General features: G+C 41.6%; 1 pseudogene; it reads right to left on the reverse strand.

Moving 5' to 3' along the window:
• Nucleotides 1-356: 356 nt before the first annotated feature.
• On the reverse strand, nucleotides 357-728 carry LOC145030243 (stress-response A/B barrel domain-containing protein UP3 pseudogene; annotated as a pseudogene).
• Between the last annotated feature and the right edge of the window lie 8,989 nt (nucleotides 729-9,717).

Genomic DNA, 9,717 nt, shown 5'->3' on the forward strand with positions numbered 1-9,717 from the left:
GCCCACTCTTATAATGTTTCCTAAACTTTTCAATAAAATAACTTTAAATTTCCATAACAAAATACAAACAACAATCACAAATTCATAATTCATGATCAAGTTCTCCACTTGCAACCAAGATTTTCACAAGGTTGATAACACAACTAAGTAAAAATGCGAGAATGAATAAAAGGGTTGAAAAAAAGAAACTTAGCTACCTGGTGATGCACGAATCGTGTTCTTTTCCTACATCAGTGAAACTTAGCTACCTGGTGATGCACGGATCGTGTTCTTTTCCTACAAAGAACTGATGATTTAGAAAAATCAATTAGAAAAAAAGAGTAGATCGATAATTGAGAACCTGGAATAGGCACCCATTAGAGGTTAGCCATCTGCGGTGGTGGAATCAGGTAATCAACAACCACCACGCTCTCTATGGAATCACCGACTTTCTCCTCCTGCGAGTTCACACCTTCTGAATTTGAATCTATTGCCTCCAAATCAGCCTGCCCAGGCAAAACAACAATTGAAGCGATCGTAAACCCTTTCGCCCTTTCATGAGAGAAATTCTCACCTAAACTTAGTTGTTCAATTGCTTGAAACTGATCTTTAATTCCTCCAAACACTTCCAAAACCCTAGATTTCTCGTTTTCCCCTAAATTCCCCTTCAACTTCAGAAATGTAACTCTCATCGCCGACCCTGGCTTCGATGAGACACTAGCACCATTAGACATCCAATCAATGGTCATGACGTCATTGATGATCGGTTTATTCTCGTTGATGATGCGAACGTGCTCAGGATGCACTGTGTACTCTCGGAGACCCTCCTTTGATATGTGATGTTAGTCTGCAGAAGATGGAGGCGTGAGTCGTGCCCTAGATTCACAAAAGATAGATGAAGAGAGTCACAGGAATTAAAGGAAATATGTGGATGGTTGAGAAATTATAGGAATTAATTAATGTTTCTAAAGATACAATTACTGTAATACCCTTTTCACCATTTAAAAGTTACACTTTAATACAAGTAATTTTAGAATTTACATAAATGGCCCGTTTGATAACAGCCTTAGATTTTATTATTTAGAAGCTCCAGATCTGTTCTCGTGTTCTCAACCTTTTTGGTGTTCTCAATTGATCCTACTCCTATATATATATATATATATATATATATATATATATATATATATATATATATATATATATATATATATATATATATATATATATATATATATATATATATATATATATATATATATATATATATATATATATATATGGATTGACAACTATTGTGTGGACGTGTGGACAATGCTATTCTATGAGAATTACTAAGAGAATAGGTTTTTGCTAATGTGAATACGTTCAACCTCACACAACTATCGTCATTTCCATGTATTCTCACTAATTCTTATTCATTTTTTTTCTCACACTTCGTTTTTAGTCATTTTCATCTCCTACAAAATACACCTCAGTAAATATTCTAACAACATTATGATACAATGTGAATAATAAAAAAAATCTATAATAAATTTATAGACGATTTAATTAGTGAGAATGCACAATAATGGAAATAGTTATGTAAGATTGTACGTATTCACATTACCAAAAAATATATTTTCTTTATCATTCTCACAGAATAACATTTCCACACGTCCGTACAATAGATGTCAATCTACATTTCAACACACACACACACACGCACACACACACACACACACACACACACATATATATATATATATATATATATATATATATATATATAATATTGTGGGATTGAAAATCCCTATTTAATCACAATGTTCCTCAACATGATTTACCCAACGTTTTTATATCACGTGAAGCAGTACAAAGATATTGATGTTCGGACCTGATGAGAGATTCAATGAAATATAAGCTATAGAGTAAAAGATGATGTAAAGCCTATGTTTATTCTTATGTTTCTTATATCAATTATGATATTCCAGACTTTTAAAATATAAAATCTTCTGAAATTCTTTGATTTTGATATTATATCATGTTAAGGATATTTTGGGACCAATCCCACAGTAACAAAAATTTTAAATAAGTATAAATAAAAAGTTTTAAAATGATGGTAAAAATAGCGATGTTAGGATGGTTTTTTAGGGCGTGTTCTATAAAAAGTTAAAAGATTTTAAAATAAAAATAAAAATAAAAATATCAAATTCGGGTAAAATAGTAACTTCAAATTAATATTTAAATAAAATGAAACCGTTAGGACTAACAAAAAAAATAAAATAAAATAAAACAACCAAGAGCTTAGAGGTTTCCATAGTTTTCCTTACAATGTTAATCATGTCAAAGGACAATGACAAATCGTCTAATTTTATCTAATTCTATTTAGGTTAGGATTCCCAAAGTAATCATGGAAAAGTACAAACGTTAAGTAATTTAAAATTAAGTATTTTTTTAAAATACACAAATAAAGTTAAAATAGTTTTATAAAAGCACAAATTTTAATATCTTAGAAAGTATTAGTGTTTTAAGTAGATTTTTTTTGTGATAAAGTCATTTAATTGTATATTTCATAAATATTTAATTAAGTATTAATATTTAATTAAGTATTATGTTTTGGACTTTATGCAACATTTGTAGTGTATGGTGATGCAGGACGTAGGCAACTCTTTTCTCAGCATAATGCAACTATTCTAGCGTGCAAACCTTTTCATGCAGAACATACATCTTCCTGGAATGTTGCATGTTGCTCGGAGTTCATATTTTTGGAGTTTAATCCAACAAAACACAATAAGATTGTTGGAAAAAGATGAAATTCGTGTTTTATTTGCTTCAAAAGGAGTCAAAGCCACACATTCTTTATATATATATATATATATATATATATATATATATATATATATATATATATATATATATATATATATATATATATATATATATATATATATATATATATATATATATATATTAAGGGAGAGCACTTCTTAGGAATAGTGCCTAACCAAGTTACTAACTAGACTCCTCTTCATTGGGTTCGCTCCTCCTTGACCATGGTAAGGAATATCGGTTTCAGTTTCTTTGTTCTTATCCAACCTTTTCTTCTCCCATCAAAATCGTCTAGAAACCCTAAAACCACCCCACCCCACCGATCGATTTTGCTCATTCTATTACGCCTTCAATGGCTGCCATGGATTTGGTGGCACAGGTGTGTTTTCCTGCTTCCATTCTGACCTCCACCGCCTCCTCTCACTTCAGTTGTGGTGCTTTGCAGTTCCGGTGGGTGATTAACTATACGCTTCTCGCTTCTTCTTCTAGCTACCACTCCCCAATGGCTCAGGCGACGGCACACCCTTTCTCCATCAGGTAAGTTTTAGTTTTTGCTATGAATTTGTACACAAAATTCTCTTTTCTGGCCTATGTCGATCATGGAAAAAAACACACACACACACGGTGGAACCACCGAACCAACAAAAAAAGTATCACCAAACCATTTAATTGCTTTCAATTTTAGGGCTTCTGCTTCTTCATCCATGGATTTTTGGTTCTCTAACTTGATTAGGCTTACTGCAGTCGTTGATGATGCTAGAGGTAATTAATCAATTTTTTTGCACTTTTTTATTCAAGTCTTTTACAAATCTTGTATCTTTTTTATAGTTGCTCTATATATTCAATTCAGGGTCTTTATTTTTGTATTCCATTTCGTTACCAGCTAGAAAATCCAGCAAGATTTCGAGATAATAAAGAGATGTTTACTGTTATGGATGAAGTTTTGGCTGCTGCCCACCAGGTATTCGATGAAATTCCTAGGTCTCTTTTTCTATGTTGTTATCATCGCTTTACCTGTATTTTATATTATTTTATTGGATAGATTAATTAGTGTTCTAAATATTTTTTTTTCTCAACAATTTTTTTTTCCTTCAGTTATAGTTAATGTCGTTTTGGTTATGTTAGTAGTGATTGAAATCATGATAGCTTATGGAAAATGTTTGCAGTTGAAGTCACGAAATTCAGAAGCTCTCTATGAACCTTCTTCAAAAGGTATTAAATTTTGTAACAATACATTTTATATGATTTTGGGGTTTTACCGTATCATTTTATCAATTCATTTATTATTTGTCTATTTTTGTGCAAATTCAAGAAAATGGCAGGCTTACACCTACTTCCACTCTATTACTTGGTTATGAGTTCTAAGAGTTCAATAGTTAATTCATGTTTTGTTAAATAAGTACTTTGAAAAAGACATTTCTACCCCTCTTTAAGATTTCCTTTTACTTATGATATTATGTTTATAATGTGCTCAGATTTATTTTCATTGTGTAGGTTGCAATGTGGAACCGGGTCGTATCTACTATCATGTTTCAGTTATTGGTTCCTTACAATATGAAAATTCGGACCATGTTCTATCACCTACTTGGTCTACAAGAGTCTTTTCACCTTCTGGTGTTCCTGACATTCAGTGGAGACCTGGAAGTTCCTTCCAAACTCAACATGAATACACTTGTACATTGTATTGTATCTACATTAACTAAAATACTATTAATGTATTTACTTTTTTTTTAATTTTAATTTTAACAGGGACGACTCCGTTGTAGAACTGAAATAGCACCAGATCAAAGGGAGAATGAAACGACCCAAAAATTTTCGTTTTTCCATATAATCAAAACCATAATATAAGTATCATAACATAAACACACACGATGTATCCCCGAAACATAATAAAATATTGTGCGGAAAACTGTATCATACTACATCAATCCAAAACATCAAGAGACATCCCCAGGATAAAAGCTATGCTGCGGTGTGTGCGATGCTGTCACCCCGAGCTCTTCCCTTTGCTTGCGGAAGTACCTGAAACCAAAACTGAAACTGTAAGCACGAAGCTTAGTGAGCTCCCCCAAACTACCACATACCATACAATAACACATAAACATATATTGGGCCTTGCCCACTGCATCGGGCCGAAGCCCGGAACTGCATCGGACCGGAGTCCGGAACTGTCTGGGACCTTGTCCCCTGTATCGGACCGAAGTCCGGAACTAACTGCATCGGACCGAAGTCCGGAACTGACTGGGACCTTGTCCCCTGCATCGGACCGAAGTCCGGAACTAACTGCATCGGACCGAAGTCCGGAACTGACTGGGACCTTGTCCCCTGCATCGGACCGAAGTCCGGAACTAACTGCATCGGACCGAAGTCCGGAACTGTCTGACTGTACATGGCATCGCATAACACATCAACTAGCATAACACATATACGACATGCTACATCGGGCCGTGGCCCGGAATACATAGTACTTAACACATAAAACATAGCACACAATCCTGTTCGAACCACGAAGGCATCGAACATACCAACTACTGCATCAGACCTAAATCCGGAAACTACTGCTAACTGAACGGGCCGGCATTGTGGCCTTAGACCCGTTCCTACTGGAAGGAAACTCACCTCGTAAGCTGGCTGCTGAGTGTGCGGCTCGGGAAGCTAACGGCGGCTGCTCCTGAATCTCCTCGGCTACAAGTCCATAAACACACTCAATCAAATACTAAACACTGCGCTTGGGGTAAAATGACTCTTTTACCCTCGGTCAAAGTCAACTCTCCTTTTGGGCTGACTCGCCGAGTTGGGCCACCCAACTCGCCGAGTCCCACTCTCACTTTTCACTCTTACTCACTGCTACTCGTCGAGTCTGGCATCGACTCGACGAGTACCCTCTTGATCCAAGAACTCAGACAATCTTCATCCGACTCGCCGAGTCGGATGAACAGACTCGACGAGTTGTTCTTGATCCCAAGAAGATTGCCTTGGACTCGCCGAGTTGTATGAACAAACTCGTCGAGTCCCTCCATCACTGAGTCTACTCTCAACTCGCTGAGTCCACTTCTTGACTCACCTCGTCCACTCGACACTGATAAAACTGAAGGACTCGGGACTCGCGACCCGACTCGTCGAGTCGTTCTTCCGACTCGCCGAGTCGCCGCCATGCAACTGATTTTTACTTGATTTTGTTTGAATCCAATGCATACAATTGATAGATCTGAGTCCAATAAGCTGTTTTACCACGTAAAGTTTCCAACTTTACGTGCACAACCTCATGAATAAGGGAAATAAGGCTAAAAGATGCATAAAATGGGTAGATCTATGGTTATCATGCAATATAACTCCAAAAAGACAGTAGATCTGGGCTCTACAACACCCCAACATTCAGATCCATAGATATATCGACTTAATAAGACGTTCATGCAAGTGTAAGGCTTGGAACAAGCATCAACTAGCCCTTAGGAGAGATCTAATGGAAGTTTAAAGCATATAACAAGATGGAACTCCGAAAATACCTCAATTAACTCTGATTTGGCCCGGGATCTTTGAACTACAACACTTCTCCTTGCTTCTTCCTTTTTCTCCTTCTTCACACCTTCACAAAATGGCACCAAAACACATATAAGCTCTTCAATGGAGGTTTGGGGCTCTATCACTGCGTTCTCAGGGTGAGGGAGGCGAGAATGGGGGCTATAAGGTGGTATAAATAGTGGGCAATCCGGGGATTTTAGGGTTTCACCCAGACAGATGGACTTGCCGAGTCAGGGATATGGACTCGTCGAGTCCCCGGCTCACGCGTGCCCTCAGACGCGACCCTACTCGGCGAGTCAGGCTAGAACTCGCCGAGTCCCTCTTGAAAAACTCACTATAATTACCAATAAATCAACATACCGGGAACGGGTCGTTACAATTCTCCCCCACTTGTCTCAGACTTCGTCCTCGAAGTCTGCTACGGCTGGATCTGCAAATAACTCCGGGTAGTGCGCTCTCATCTCCTCCTCAGCCTCCCACGTCCATTCAGACCCCTTCCGGTGCTGCCACTGCACCTTTACTAGCTGAATTACCTTGTTCCTCAAGGTCTTGGTCTTCCGTTCCAGAATCGCGACCGGCTTCTCGATATAATTTAGGCCGCTATCAACCTGAATGTCCTCTAAGGGAACGACTGCTGTCTCATCCACCAAACACTTCCTCAACTGCGACACGTGGAAGGTGTTGTGTATCAGACTAAGCTCCTCAGGAAGATCTAACCGATAAGCAACCCGACCCACCCGGGCCAAAACCCTGAAGGGACCAATGAATCTGGGGCCCAATTTGCCCCTCTTCCGGAACCTGATGACACCTTTCCAAGGTGAGACTTTCAGAAGAACCATATCTCCCACCTGGAACTCCAAGTCCGAACGCCTCCTGTCGGCGTAGCTCTTCTGCCAACTCTGCGCAGTCTGCAGCCTACTACGGACCTGCTGGATCAATTCCGTCGTCTTGAGCACCACTTCGGTGCTCCCTATGACTCGCTGACTGACCTCGCCCCAACAAATCGGGGTCCTGCACTTCCTGCCGTATAACATCTCAAAAGGAGGTCGATCAATGCTCGCATGATAACTGTTGTTATACGAGAATTCCGCTAACGGAAGATACGTATCCCAACTGCCCCCAAAATCTAGAACACATGCCCTAAGCATGTCCTCGAGAGTCTGAATCGTCCTCTCGCTCTGCCCGTCAGTCTGAGGATGAAAAGCGGTGCTGAAATGGAGACGAGTACCCATCTCGTCGTGGAATCGCTTCCAGAATCTGGACGTGAAACGAACATCTCGGTCCGACACCACCGATACCGGCACTCCATGACGAGCCACAATCTCTCGCACATAGATATCGGCTAACTTTTCCGCCGATATACTCTCCTGAATCGGAATAAAATGGGCACTCTTCGTCAACCGATCCACTACTACCCATATCGAGTCCACCCCGCGTGCGGTCCTAGGGAGTTTGGTGACAAAATCCATGGTGATGTCCTCCCATTTCCACACGGGAATGTCTAACGGCTGCATCTTGCCGTGAGGTCTCTGGTGCTCCGCCTTGACCTTTCGACAGGTCAAACATCTCTCCACATACCAAGCGACATCTCGCTTCATGCAGGGCCACCAATAATCAGATCGAAGATCTCGATACATCTTCGTCGCTCCTGGGTGGATAGAAAACCGAGACTTATGAGCCTCGTCCATCAATACTTGCCGTACCCCACCCCAGTACGGTACCCATATCCTATCATGAAGTGTCAACAAACCCCGACTGTCGTAATCAAATGAAGCTACTCGGCCCACTATCCTCTCACACTTCTGCCTCTCCTCCTTGAGGCCCTCCATCTGAGCCTCCTTGATCCGCTCCAACAACGGAGTGATCACTGTCATCCTCATACACAGATCTCTGATAGGGGCCGTCGACACCTTGCGGCTCAGGGCGTCGGCCACCACATTGGCCTTCCCTGGATGATAAAGGATCTCACAGTCATAGTCCTTCAGCACGTCTAACCATCTCCTCTGTCTCATGTTCAAACTCGGCTGATCCATAAGATATCGCAAACTCTTGTGATCCGTGTAAATAGTACAGCGGACCCCATAAAGGTAATGTCTCCAAATCTTGAGGGCAAACACAACCGCCCCCAGCTCCAAATCGTGGGTAGGATAATTAGCCTCGTGAGACTTCAACTGTCTCGAGGCATAAGCTACTACATGGCCTCGCTGCATCAATACTGCTCCCATACCTGTGATTGAAGCATCACAATAGACTACGAAATCCTCTACTCCCTCTGGCTAGGTAAGGATCGGAGCCTCGCACAATCTCTGCCTGAGAGTCTCGAACGCCGCCTGCTGCTCAGGCCCCCAACGAAAAACCACCGACTTCTTGGTTAGTCGGGTGAGCGGCACTGCTATCTTGGAGAAGTCCTGAATAAATCTCCGATAATACCCTGCCAACCCCAGGAAGCTCCGAATCTCAGATGGAGACCTCGGGACCTCCCACTGCATCACGGCCTCAATCTTGGCCGGATCTACCAAAATACCCTTCTGGTTGACGAGATGACCAAGAAACTGCACCTCGCGCAACCAGAACTCACACTTGGAGAACTTTGCGAAAAGTCTCTCCCTCCTCAAAGCCTCCAACACCTCCCGCAGGTGCTCCTCGTGCTGCCCCTGTGTCTTGGAATACACCAAGATGTCATCAATAAACACTATCACCGACCGATCCAGCATCGGTCTGCACACGCGGTTCATGAGATCCATGAATGTGGCTGGGGCATTGGTGAGCCCAAATGGCATCACCACGAACTCATAATGACCATACCGGGTCCTGAAAGCAGTCTTCTGTACATCCTCATCTCTAACCCTCATCTGATGATAACCGGAGCGTAGATCGATCTTGGAGAACCAAGACGCTCCCTGAAGCTGATCAAACAAGTCATCTATCCTCGGAAGTGGGTAACAGTTCTTCACCGTTACTTTGTTCAACTCCCGATAATCAATGCACATACGATGCGACCCATCCTTCTTCCTCACAAATAAGATCGGCGCTCCCCAAGGCGAACTGCTCGGCCGAATGAAACCCTTGTCTAACAGCTCCTGAAGCTGTGTAGACAACTCCTGCATCTCAGGGGGAGCAAGTCGATACGGTGCTTTGGCTATCGGAGCCGCACCAGGAACTAGGTCGATCCTGAACTCAACCTGCCTCTCTGGAGGTATCCCCGGCAAATCCTCGGGAAACACATCCGGATAGTCACGAACAACAGGAACATCATCAATCGCCGTCTTGCCCTTCTCCCGGGCATCCAAGACGTAAGCTACGAAACCGGCGCAACCCTGCTGAACATAGCGCCTCGCCCTCGCGGCGGAACAAAAGATCGGTCCTCGCTGGGGCCTCTCGCCCTGAATCACTATCTCTCCCCCACTG

The sequence above is a fragment of the Lactuca saligna genome, chromosome 2, assembly GCF_052625555.1.
Source record: "Lactuca saligna cultivar CGN05327 chromosome 2, ASM5262555v1, whole genome shotgun sequence".
In the NCBI taxonomy this organism is placed as follows: domain Eukaryota; kingdom Viridiplantae; phylum Streptophyta; class Magnoliopsida; order Asterales; family Asteraceae; genus Lactuca; species Lactuca saligna.